The sequence below is a fragment of the Pan troglodytes genome, chromosome 2 (genome assembly GCF_028858775.2).
Source record: "Pan troglodytes isolate AG18354 chromosome 2, NHGRI_mPanTro3-v2.0_pri, whole genome shotgun sequence".
Lineage (NCBI taxonomy): Eukaryota > Metazoa > Chordata > Mammalia > Primates > Hominidae > Pan > Pan troglodytes.
This window is the reverse complement of record NC_086015.1, coordinates 71,729,991-71,743,769: the sequence shown is the minus strand read 5'-3', so window position 1 is coordinate 71,743,769 and position 13,779 is coordinate 71,729,991. Positions and strand designations below refer to the sequence as shown.

Sequence of the window (13,779 nt, the reverse complement as noted above, 5' to 3'; positions counted from 1 at the left end):
TTAAAGCATAAGTCAGACCATAACATTCTCCTAAGAACCCTTCAATGGCTTCCAAGCGTAAACACAATCATGATAGAAATAAAAATTCTTCGTTGGGTGCGGTGGCTCACGCCTGTAATCCCAGCACTTTGGGAGGCTGAGGAGGGCAGATCACGAGGTCCGGAGATTGAGACCATTCTGACTAACACGGTGAAACCCCGTCTCTACTAAAAATACAGAAAAAAAAAAAATTAGCCAGGCGTGGTGGCGGGCGCCTCTAGTCCCAACTACTCAGGAGGCTGAGGCAGGAGAATGGCATGAACCCAGGAGGCAGAGCTTGCAGTGAGCCGAGATCGGGCCACTGCACTCCAGCCTGGGCAACAGGTGACAGAGCAAGACTCCATCTCAAAAAAAAAAAAAAAAAAAGAAGTAAAAATTCTTGCCAGCATTTTCCAAGTCCTAAATGATCTGACTGTCCTGTCCTCCACCTCTCAACCTCGTGTCTTCTACTATCCCTTCTCTTTATCCTTCAGCTCCAGCCTCATTTATCTCTTTGGTATTGTTTGAATATGCCAGCCAGATGCCTGTGTCAGTGCCTTTGCACTGGCTTTTTCCTCTACCTTGGCTGTCTTTCCCTAAGATATCCAAATAACTAACTCCCACACCACCTCTAGGTGTTTGCTTGAAGGTCACCTTCCCACAAGCTCCCTGTTCCTTTCCCTGCTCATTTTCTTTTTCTGTAGAACTTCACATCATCCACATATTATTTATCTCATTTTTTAATCTCACCATTAAATTTGTATTTTGTTCATCAGCACCAAGAATATTGCCTAGCACATAGAAGGCACTCTGTAACAATTGAAAAAACTAAATGAATAAGTAATCAAAATGAATGGATAAGGCAGTTTAATACTGGGAAAGATTAGTTAGAAATTTTGATGAAATTATTTTTCTTCAAGTCCAAGTTTCTTTCCATAATGAACAATTCTACACTTTCCCTGATGTACAGTTCCACAATTTCCACAATGTACAACTTCTTCACCAAATTTATAAACTCCTCCTTATCACACGTTACTTCTTTTTTTTTTTGTTTTAATTATTTTATGAATGGCTAGTCGTCTCAGCTAAATTTGAAGCTCAAGAGTAAGAGCCATAGTCTAGCCTTTTTTAATCCTCCGTCATTTCTGTTAAAGTGCTACACACAATTTATGATTTCTGTTCGTGGATTTCATGATCCCTCCTATATTGTTCTCATTTTGATATATTTCTTATATTTTAATCTTATGTTGATCGTGTCTCTTTTCCTAATGTAATTGAGTGTCAACAGCACTCTGACTGCTCAAGATCCTCTGCTGAATTGATTGAATATAACCTTTCACTACCCAACCCACTAACATTCCTCAGCAGTAGAATCTGTCACCACGTTCTTGCCATTAGCTAACCTGGAAGGTAAGGGCTGTCGCCATGAATATGTAAGTCACAAAGAAAGAGAATTCACGGGAAAGTTCATCATCAGGAAAGGAGAAACAATTTTGTAGCTCACAAAACCAAGGAAAAGCTTGGATTAAATTCTCCTGGCGTTGGAGCTTTTACCTTGCCACGCATAATGACTGAAGCAACCATTTCTGCTAGACTTCAGAAATGCAGATTCAGAGAATACATTTTAGAGTAAATCAGAAACTTATCTTTTTATCTGGCTGTTTCTATCCTTAAATGTCACTCTGAGTTTAAAGCTCTTGAATGTTGTTTTATGTAGAGTCCTTAGAGATAACTTTATATATTGCAAATTTGGTTTGTATAGCACTGAGTTTGAAGAAAAGGACTAAGGCAGTAAGAAAAACTATAGGGAATGAAAATTCATAAAGGAGACCCTACTGATATAAAAAGGGGCAGACAGGGAAAAAAATACATTTTTGCAAAAGATAATAAAATACCATAAGTGTTGGAGGGAAAACCCTAAAACTCTTTTCTTTCAGCCTCTTCATATTATGCAGGTAAGAACTTCTTCCCAAAACGCGAAGTAAATTGCCCAAGGTCACAGAGTAGTTAAAGACAAAGATACTCATTAGCAGCATAATAATGGCAACGATAATAATAACAACCTCCTCTACAGGGCTTCATAAATCATTGAAAATAATCATTCTAATTTATATTACCATTTTCCTTAAATCTATTACACATTACTACTTAAGTTGGAGGTTCATTCAAACCAGATGGAAAGTTTATGCCTCCAATGTCCAATTTCTTAGTATGGTTATTATTATTATTATTATTGTTCTAAGAACACTTAACATAAGGTCTACCTTCTTAACCAAATTGTGACACAACACTATATTGTTAACTACAGTTGCAGGATCATACACCAGATCTCTAGAACTCATTCATCTTGCATAACTGAAACTTTATACCTGTTGAATAGCATCTCCCCATTTTCTCCTTCCCCCCAGCCCCTGGCAACCACTATTCTACTCCCTGCTGCTATGCATTTGACTATTTTAGAAACCTCATATAAGTGGAATCAAGCCATATTTTTCCCTCTGTGACTAGCTTATCTCATTTAGCATAATGTCTTAACTGCCATTGCAAAATTATGACTGAGACAGTGAAAGATCTGACTTAACAAACTCCGTCTTGGGCCGGGTGTCGTGGCTCATGCCTGTAATCCCAGCACTTTGGGAGGCCGAGGCGGGTGGATCACAAGGTCAGGAGATGGAGACCATCCTGGCTAACACAGTGAAACGCCGTCTCTACTAAAAATACAAAAAATTAGCCGCGCGTGGTGGCGGGTGCCTGTAGTCCCAGCTACTTGGGAGGCTGGGGCAGGAGAATGGCGTGAACCCGGGAGACGGATCTTGCAGTGAGCCGAGATCACGCCACTGCACTCCAGCCTCCACAACAGAGCGAGACTCCATCTCAAAAAAAAAAACCTCCATCTTGCTTCTAATCTCTAAGCTGTCCTTGTTCATTCCTGGGCGTAGGCTGAACTAACTTCGGGAGAAACTTAGTTTGTAGTTTAAAACAAAGGTGATGCTGGGTGCAGTGGCTCACACCTGTAATCCCAGCACGTTGGGAGGCCGAGGTGGGTGGATCACCTGAGGTCAGGAGTTTGAGAGCAGCCTGGCCAACATGGTGAAACCCCCGTCTCTACTAAAAATACAAAAATTAGCTGAGCGTGGTGGTGTGCGCCTGTAATCCCGGCTACTCGGGATGCTGAGGCAGGAGAATCGCTTGAGCCTGGGAGGCAGAGGTTGCAGTGAGGCAAGATCATGTCATTGCACTCCAGCCTGGGTGACAAGAGTAAGATTCCATCTCAAAAAAAAAACAACAACAACAACAACAAAAAAAACGGGCAATAGTGACCCTTTCCCAAAACAAACTTCCTTCTTGCCTGGGGACTAGACTGCCTTAGTAGGACTAACAAATTAGCCACAGGATTAGAAAGTATACTTTAGGAGTCATGCAGCTGGAAGCTATAAGATTCTGACCCTCCCCAAATTGTTCCTGGGGATAAAATCACTAGTGTAAAACCTAAGACGAGTGCTTGAGATATTTTACAGACCCTGCACTTGATGGATCAGCTGGCACCACCCAGATTGATAAGCTGGCGTATCTGATCTTGTGGCCCCCACTCAAGAACTGACTCAGTGCAAGAAGACAGCTTCGACTCCCTGTGATTTCATCTCTGACCTGATCAATCAACTAATCAGCACTGATGGTTCACTGGCTTCCCCCATCCACCAAGTTGTCCTTAAAAACTGTGATCCCCTAATGCTGGAAACTGATTTGCGTAAGAACTCCGGTCTCCCACACAGCTGCCTCTTTGTGAATTACTTTTTCTCTATTGCAATTCCCCTGTCTTGATAAGTTGACTGTGTCTAGGCAACAGGCAAAGTGAACCCATTGGGCAGTTTCATATATACCATATATTCTTTTTCCATTTACCTGTTGATGAACATTTAGGTTGTTTCCATGCCTTGACTATTGTGAATAATGCTGCAATAGGCATGGGAATGCACATACCTCCTTGACATACCGATTTCATTTCCTTTGGATATATATCCAGAAATGAGATTGTGGGATCATATGGTAGTTCTATTTTTAATTTTTTAAGAAACCTTCATAATGTTTTTCATAACAGCTTCACAGTTTTATATTCCCACCAACAGTGTATACAGGTTCAAATTCCTCTACATCTTTACCAACACTTGTGATCTTTTGGGTTTGGGTTTTATTGTTTGTTTGTCTTTGACACTTCCTAACATCACATTAAGGCTCTGATTTGCATTTCACCGATGATTAGTAATGTTGAAAATCTTTTCATATGCCTGTTGGCCATTTGTTTGCCAAGCCAGAGCAATTAGGCAGGGAGAGAAAAATGAAAGAAAGAAAAAGGATCAGAAAAAAGAGGTAAATGATCTCTCTTTGCAGATGGCATGATGTTATATATAGAAAGTCTCCACCAAAAAAAAAAAAATTAGAACTAATAAACAATAAAGTTGCAGGGTGCAAAATTAACATACAAAAATGTTGCATTTCTATACACAAACAATAAACTATCCCAAAAGGAAATTAAGAAAATAATTTCATTTATAATATCATCAAAAAGATAAAATTCTTAGGAATAAACTTAACTAAAGAGGACTTGTACCTGAAAATTACCAAACATTGATGAGACAAATTAAAGTAGACACAAATAAATGGAAAACAGCCTCTGTTCATGGATTGGAAGGCATAATGTTGTTAAAATGGCCGTACTACCCGAAGCAACCTATAGATTTAATGCAATTCCTATCAAAATCTCAATGGCATTTTTTACAGAAGAAGAAAAAAAATCCTAAAATTCATTTAGCCTGAGTACTTTTATTGTTAGTCAGGCCTGCCTCTAACATTGGCAGAGTCCACAGTAAGATTTCAAATAGATATTTAAATCTCATATCGCACATTAACTATGAAATAAATTTATTCTTTCTTTCTACATGGATAAATATATCCTCATAAAAACCTGGGACATCAGGTTTGAATTCTGAATTCCCAAAGTCTATGGAGCCCTGAAAGAGAAAATGATAGCATGGGGAGAGTCATCTTCCATCCTTCAATCCCTGGCCTGCCCACCTTTCTCTCACATACAACCATCTCCATTTCACTTCAAATAACTGCCCCTTTAATATTCTTCAGATCCAGGGATTTCCATTCTGGCAGCATGATCTGCCCTTGGAAGGAGAGAATCAGAAAGAACCCACACAGACTCTGCAAGTGAAATCAGGGAATTTCAAGTCTAGGCACCAAAAGCATATTCTAGAAGAAGGATGCATGAGCTCCCTGTAGACACATCCTCCTATCCCCATGAACTGTTTACCCTGAGGAGGGCCAGAGGTGGGTTTTCTAAAGCCAGGGGCCCAGGACCCCCTTTTGTCAAAGCCTAAGGTGTAACATGATACATGTGTTCTGAAAAAAACTTTGTCTTCTGCAAAATAACATATTTAAAAATAACAGTACTTACGGAAAAAGTATGGTTAAGGATACTCCAAACTTATTCAACTTCATAACCAATTCAAAATAATAACAATTGATACTAAGGCAGTTACTTGAACTGCCTTCCAGCAACTAGAAAGGAACAAGAAACAACAAAATGTAAATGTTTTCTTACGGGCTCTGAGACAATGCAAATAGAATAGAAGTTCTGAGCCAGTCGGGCTGCTGTTAAGGTGAACATGGGAAGAAGTACAACCTGCTACAAGGCAAGAGCTCTGCAAGGTTGGGGTGCACCTCTTTGGGGAGGAAGTTGGATACAGTTGTTTATTTTTAATTTTCTTAAAAATGGAGTTTAAAAGTCTCTTGCATATCCCGCAGAAGAACTTACTAAAGGCTTTTTTCCTCCACTAAAGGTTGTTATTCTACTCCCTTCATTCCATCTTCACTTGCCTATTTAAGAAAAAGCAAGTATGATTCCAGCATCACTTTATGTTTAACTGATATCATTCCCTATTTACAACTGCATGGAAACTAATTTGTGTTACAGAAGCACATGTATTAGCAGAACAGACTCTCTAGCTTATTTACTTTTGTTATGAATGATTCCACTGATAATGATTGAAAGAACGAAATGCAATCTGCCATCCAATATGTAGATTCCCAGCATGCAAATATACACCATGCTAATTCCTACTCCTTGTTCAAGGTCCCATTCAAATGTCACCTTCTCTTGCCTGCTTTCTTTTCTGTTACAAGTTTAAAGTGATCTTAAAGTTTTAAGGTCTGCTCCTGCAAACTTTTTACATCTTCTCCCTACTTGGTCTTTAAGTTATTTATACATTGTATCATCTCCTTGAGGGCAAATTTAGGTTGCATTTATCTTTCCATAGGCCACTTTACCTCATCCAGAGCTTGGTTATTAAAACTGTTTAGTAAATGCTCAAGCAAATAAATAAAACCCGCAATCTGGAAGCCGTAAGTCTCTGCCAAAACTCAGTCTTGAATGATAAAAATTAAACGGTGATTCTTGTCTTGATTATCCACCAACTCTATGACTGCCCTGAGAGGTTAAATGAAGCTATAGAAAAACAGACAATAAGACACACAACAAAAACAGTTATAGCATTTTTAGAATATCAGGCATAAAGCTAACTGCATAATGTACATTAGCTTACTCAATGACCAGCCTAGAAGTAAATGGCAGTATACACTGTTATACAAATGAAGAAACTGATACTTAGAGAGGTTAAATAATTTTTCCAAGATGGCATCATCGGTGGAAGTGATGGACCTAGTATATCCTCTGAATCTCAGTTTCCTCATCTATAAAATAAAGTCAAATATTTTCCCTGAAGACCTCACAGAACTACTGTGAGGTTTGAGAGAGCTTCAGAAAAGCCCAAGACAATATTAACTTCCTATATTTGCAGAAAACATTAGAGGGTTTTTAAGTGATTTCACATGCATCAAGTATTTTAAAAGCCCTAAGGTTCTGTGCAAATGTGAATTATTATTAATCTCTTATGCTGTTTTTAATCATTACATGTTGTAGGCACTGCAAGACAATAATAATATCAACAGCTAATATTAAAATATGCTAAGATTGGTGCTAAGAGTTTTACACTGATTGTCTTAATTTATACTAAAAGAAAAGCAGAAGTGAGTATTCTTAATCACCTACTTTAAAGATAAGAAAAATATATAGAAATTAAGCAATTTACATAATTCACTTTTAATGCATTAACAGGTCAGGATTTAAGTTTATATCACTACTTTAAAAAATGATGATTTATTTTATAACAGATTCAGTGGACATGTAATTGTCACTGATCATGATAACCTACAAGGATGGAGAGATGTGTAAAGTTCCAATAAATTGATTCCTCTAAACATCATATATACAAAAAATCCATAGCTGGATTCTATTGAAAAATTCTATGTCAATCATTTCCATTCAGGAAGGTCTCAATTCGCCCCACAGTTATAACACTATAGAATTATATAATTGCAAAAAAAATTGTAAATAAAATCACATTGTGGATGTGCTAACTGGGGCAGTTCATCTTTAAAGAAGCCCTGAAATTAATGATTTCATAAAATAACAACCAAAACGTAAATAATACTTCTGAGCTATACCATAAATTAATACTTTTATGTATCAAATTTTCTCAATGATAATACATTACATTTTGTATTAACAAATTTTATTTTTAAAAGCAATTTTAGGTTTATAGGAAAATTGAGCAGCTGGTACTGAAAATTTTAATAATATCCCCTCTACCCAGTCTTTGCACACAGTTACTCCGATTATTCATCTTTCACTAGTATGGTACTTTTGTCATAATTAATAAAGCAATACTGATACATTGTTATTAACTGATTTCTTTCTTTATTCAGATTTCCTGAGTTGTTACCTAATAACCTTTTTTCTGTTCCAGGAATTCATCCAGTATACCATACTAAATTTAGTTGGCCTGTCTCTTTAGACTCCTCATGGTGAGGACATTGTCTCCAACTTCATTTTAATGACCTTAACTCTTTTAAAGAGTATAGTGAGGTATTTTGTAGAATATTCCTCTATTGGACTTTGCTGGGGTTTTTTTTTTTTTTTTTCATGATTATACTGAGATAATGAGCCTGGGGAGAAAGACCACAGAAGTGAAGTGCTATTCATTACATCATACCAAGTGTACATACTGTCCACATGATTTATGGCTGTTGATGTTGACCTCAATAACCTGGCTGATGTATTATGTGTCAGATTCCTCCACTGTAGAGTTACTCATTTTTATCAGTTTTCCATACTGTAATTTTTGGAAGGAAGTCACTATGAATTCTTAAGAATGAGAATTTGCTTAGAAAGTCATATCTACAAAATTTATAAGAAATTCTTTTATGTAGAACTTATTTATTCTCCCTCCCTCTCCCAGTTATTAAATTATTCAATTGTGCTTTATATCAGTAGAGACTTATGGATATTTACTTTATATTTTGGGTTATAATTCAAAGCTAGTTTACTTTCTTGCTCTACTTCTTCCAGCTTTGGCCTTTGGGAGCTCTTTCAGTAGACTCCCTTGTTCCTTTGACATATTATTACCAATGTGACTTATTTTTAATGCACTTGTTTACTTTCTGGCCCTACAAGATTTTCCAGGATTATCTTGTATATTTTCTACTCCTGGCTTAGTATCAGCTGTTTCTCCAGGGAGTCCTTGTTCCTTTTATTATAAAATGGTATTTAAAAAATCAACATTTGGCCAGGTGCAGTGGCTCATGCCTGTAATCCCAACACTTTGGGAGGCCGAGGCAGGTGGGTCACCTGAGGTCAGGAGTTCAAAACCAGCCTAGCCAACATGGTGAAACCCCATCTCTACAAAAAATACAAAAATTAGCTGGGTATGGTGGTGAGTGCCTATAATGCCAGCTACTTGGGAGGCTTATGCAGGAGAATCACTTGAACCTGGGAGGCAGAGGTTGCAGTGAGCCAAGATTGCGCCATTGCACTCCAGCCTGGGTGACAAGAGTGAAACCCTGTCTCAAAAGAAAAAAAGGCCAAATAGGAATAGCTGTGGTCTACAGCTCCCAGTAAGATCAATGCCGAAGACGGGTGATTTCTGCATTTCCAACTGAGGTATCTGGCTCATCTCATCGGGACTGGTTAGACAGTGGGTGCAGCCCATGGAGGGTGAGCCAAAGCAGGGTGGGGTGTCACTTCACCCGGGAAGTGCAAGGGGTCAGGGAACACCCTCCCCTAGCCAAGGGAAGCCATGACGGAATGTGCCTTGAAGAACTGTGCACTCTGGCCCAGATACTATGCTTTTCCCACAATCTTTGCAACTCACAGACCAGGAGATTCTCTCAGGTGCCTATGCCACCAGGGCCCTGGGTTTCAAGCACAAAACTGGGCAACAGTTTGGTCAGACACGAAGCTAGCTGCAGGAGTTTTTTTTTCATACCCCAGTGGTGCCAGGAATGCCAGTGAGACAGAACTGTTCACTCGCCTGGAAAGGGGGATGAAGCCAGGGAGCCAAGTGGTCTATCTCAGCAGATCCCACCCCCATGGAGCCTAGCAAGCTAAGATTCACGGGCTTGAAATTCTCACTGCAGGCACAACAGTCTGAAGTCGCCCTGGGATGCTCAAGCGTGGTGGGGGGTGGGGCGTCCACCATTACTGAGGCTTGAGTAAAGGAGCTGCCAAAAATTTTGAACTGGGCAGAGCCCACAACAGCTCAGCAAATCTGCTGTAGCCAGACTGCCTCTCTGAGTTCCTCCTCTCTGAGCAAAGCCTCCAAGAAATATGGGACTATGTGAAAAGACCAAACCTACATTGGATTGGTGTACCTGAAAGTGACGGGGAGAATGGTACCAAGTTGGAAAACACTCTTCAGGATATTATCCTGGAAAACTTCCCCAATGTAGCAAGACAGGCCAACATTCAAATTCAGGAAATACAGAGAACACTACAAAGACACTCCTCAAGAAGAGCAACTCCAAGACACATAATCATCAGATTCACCAAGGTTGAAATGAAGGAAAAAATGTTAACGGAAGCCAGGGAGAAAGGTCAGGTTACCCACAAAGGGAAGCCCATCAGACTAACAGCGGATCTCTCTGCAGAAACCCTACAAGCCAGAACAGAGGAGGGCCAATATTCAACATTCTTAAAGAAAGAATTTTCAACCCAGAATTTCATATCCAGCAAAACTAAGCTTCGTAAGCGAAGGAAAAATAAAATCCTTCACAGAGAAGCAAATGCTGAGACATTTTGTCACCAGCAGGCCTGCCTTACAAGAGCTATTGAAAGAAGCACAAGATATGGAAAGGAAAAACCAGTACCAGCCAGTGCAAAAACATACCAAATTGTAAGATCATCGCACTAAATATGGGAAGGAAAAACTGGTACTAGCCACTGCAAAAACATATCAAATTGTAAAGACCATCGACATCATGAAGATACTGCACCAACTAACAGGCAAAACAACCCGCTAGGATCATAATGACAGGATCAAATTCACACATAACAGTATTAACCTTAAATGTAAATGGGCTAAATGCCCCAATTAAAAGACACAGACTGGCAAATGGGATAAAGAGTCAAGATTCATCAGTGTGCTGTATTCAGGAGACTCATCTCATGTCCAAAGACACAACATAGGCTCAAAATAAAGGGATGAGGGAAGATTTACCAAGCAAATATAAAGAAAACAAACAAACAAACAAAACCCAGGGGTTGCAATCCTAGTCTCAGATAAAACAGACTTTAAGCCAACAAAGATCAAAAGAGACAAAGAAGGGCATTACATAATGGTAAAGGGATCAACGCAACAAGAAGGTCTAACTATTCTAAATATATATGCACCCAATACAAGGGCACCCAGATTCATAAAGCAAGTTCTTAGAGATCTACAGAGAGACTTGGACTCCCACACAATAATAGTGGGAGACTTTAACACCCCACTGTCAATATTAGACAGATCAATGAGACAGAAAATTAACAAGGATATTCAGGACTTGAACTCAGCTCTGGACCAAGCAGACCTAATAGACATCTATAGAACTCTCCACCCCTAATCAGCAGAATATACATTCTTCTCAGTACCACATTGTGCTTATTATAAAATTGACCACACAATTAGAAATAAAACACTCCTCAGAAAAGTCCAAAAGAGCAGAAATCATAACAAACCATCTCTCAAACCACAGTGCAATCAAATTAGAACTCATGATTAAGAAACTCCCTCAAAACAGCACAACTGCATGGAAACTGAACAACCTTCTCCTGAATGACTACTGGGTAAAAAACAAAATTAAGGCAGAAATAAATGAGTTCTTTGAAACCAATGAGAACAAAGATACAATGTACCAGAATCTCTGGGACATAGCTAAAGCAGTTTTTAGAGGGAAATTTATAGCATTAAATGCCCACAGTAGAAAGTGGGAAAGATCTAAAATTGACACCCTAACTTCACAATTAAAAGAACTAGAGAAGCAAGAGCAAACAAATTCAAAAGCTAGCAGAAGATAAGAAATAACTAAGATCAGAGCAGAATTGAAGAAGACAGGGACATGAAAAACCCTTCGAAAACGTAAATGCATCCATGAGCTGGTTTTTTGAAAAGATTAACAAAATAGATAGACTGTTAGCCAGACTAATAAAGAAGAAAAGAGAGAAGAATCAAATAGACACAATAAGAAATGATAAAGGGAAGATGACTACTGATCCCACAGAAATACAAACTACCATCAGAGAATACTATAAACACCTCTATGAAAATAAACTAGAAAATCTAGCAGAAATGGATAAATTCCTCAACACATACACCCTCCCAAGACTAAACTAGGAAGAAGTCAAATTCTTGAATAGACCAATAACAAGTTCTGAAATTGAGGCAGTAATTAATAGCCTACCAGCCAAAAAAAGCCCAGGACCAGATGGATTCACAGCCAAATTCTACCAGAGGTAAAAAGAGGAGCTGGTACCATTCCTCCTGAAATGATTCCAAACAATAGAAAAAGAGGGACTCCTCCCTAACTCATTTTATGAGGCCAGCATCATTCTGATACCAAAACCTGGAAGAGACACAACAAAAAAGGAAAATTTCAGGCCAATATCCCTGATGAACATCGATGCAAAAATCCTCAATAAAATACTGGCAAACCGAATCCAGCAGCACATCAAAAAGTTTATCTTCCACAATCAAGTCAGCTTAATCCCTGGGATGCAAGGCTGGTTCAACATATGCAAATCAATAAACGTAATCCATCACATAAACAAAACTGATGACAAAAATCACATGATTATCTCAATAGACGCAGAAAACGCCTTTGATAAAATTCAACACAGCTTCATGCTAAAAACTGTCAGTAAACTAGGTATTGATGAAACATATCTCAAAATAATAATAGTTATTTACAAGAAACCCACAGCCGATATCATACTAAATGGGCAAGAACTGGAAGCATTCCCTTTGAAAACTGGCACAAGAAAAGGATGCCCTCTCTCACCACTCCTATTCACCATATATTGGAAGTTCTAGCCAAGGTCATCAGGCAGGAGAACGAAATAAAGAGTTTTCAAATAGGAAGACAGGAAGTCAAATTGTCTCTGCTTGCAGATAATATGATTGTATATTTAGAATACCCCACCATTTCGGCCCAAAATCTCAAGTTGATAAGCAACTTCAGCAAAATCTCAGGATACAAAAGCAGTGTGCAAAAATCACAAGCATTTGTATACACCAATAATAGGCAAACAGAGAGCCAAATCATGAGTGAACTTCCATTCACAATTGCTACAAAGAGAATAAAGTACCCAGGAATAAAACTTACATGGGATGTGAAGGACCTCTTCAAGGAGAACTACAAACCACTGCTCAAGGAAATAAGAGACGACACAAACAAATGGAAAAACATATCATGCCCATGGATAGGAAGAATCAATATCATCAAAATGGCCATACTGCCCAAAGTAAGTTATAGATTCAGTGCTATCCCCATCAAGCTACCATTGACTTTCTCCACAGAACTAGAAAAAACTACTTTAAATTTCATATGGAACCAAAAAAGAGCCCGCATAGTCAAGACAATTCTAAGCAAAAAGAACAAAGCTGGAGGTATTACGCTACCTGACTTCAAACTCTACTACAATGCTACAGTAACCAAAACAGCATGGTACTGGTACCAAAACAGATATATAGACCAATGAAACAGAACAGAGGCCTCAGAAATAATGCCACACATCTACAACCATCTGATCTTTGACGAACCCGACAAATACAAGCAATGGGGGATGTATTCCCTATTTAATAAATGGTGTTGGGAAAACTGGCTAGCTATATGCAGAAAACTGATACTAACCCTTCCTTAGACCTTGTACAAAAACGAACTCAAGATGGATTAAAGACTTAAACATAAAACTTCTAACTATGAAAACCCCAGAAGAAAACCTAGGCTATACCATTCAGGACATAGGCATGGGCAAAGACTTCATGACTAAAACACCAAAAGCAATGGCAACAAATGTCAAAATTGACAAATGGGATCTAATTAAACTAAAGAGTTTCTAAACAGCAAAAGAAACTATCATCAGAGTGAACAGACAACCTACAGAATGGGAGAACATTTTTGCAATCTACTCATCTGCCGAAGGGCTAATATCCAGAATCTACAAAGAACCTAAACAAATTTACGAGAAAAAAAAAACAAACAACCCCATCAAAAAGTGGGCAAAGGATATAAACAGACACTTCTCAAAAGAAGACATTTATGTGGCCAACAAACATATGAAAAAAAGCTCATCATCACTGGTCACTAGAGAAATGCAAATCA

At 38.5% G+C, this 13,779-nt stretch overlaps 1 non-coding gene across 1 annotated transcript in view; it reads right to left on the bottom strand.

Annotated features, from left to right (window-relative positions):
* The window catches only part of TAFA1 (TAFA chemokine like family member 1), a 170,395-nt gene that overhangs the window by 43,015 nt on the left and 113,601 nt on the right, over positions 1-13,779 (bottom strand). The window contains exons 6-7 of the transcript XR_010155642.1: positions 6,352-6,529; positions 5,480-5,583 (exon numbers count right to left, since the gene is read on the bottom strand). This is a non-coding gene — a transcript (TAFA chemokine like family member 1). The remainder of the gene's footprint in view (positions 1-5,479; positions 5,584-6,351; positions 6,530-13,779) is intronic.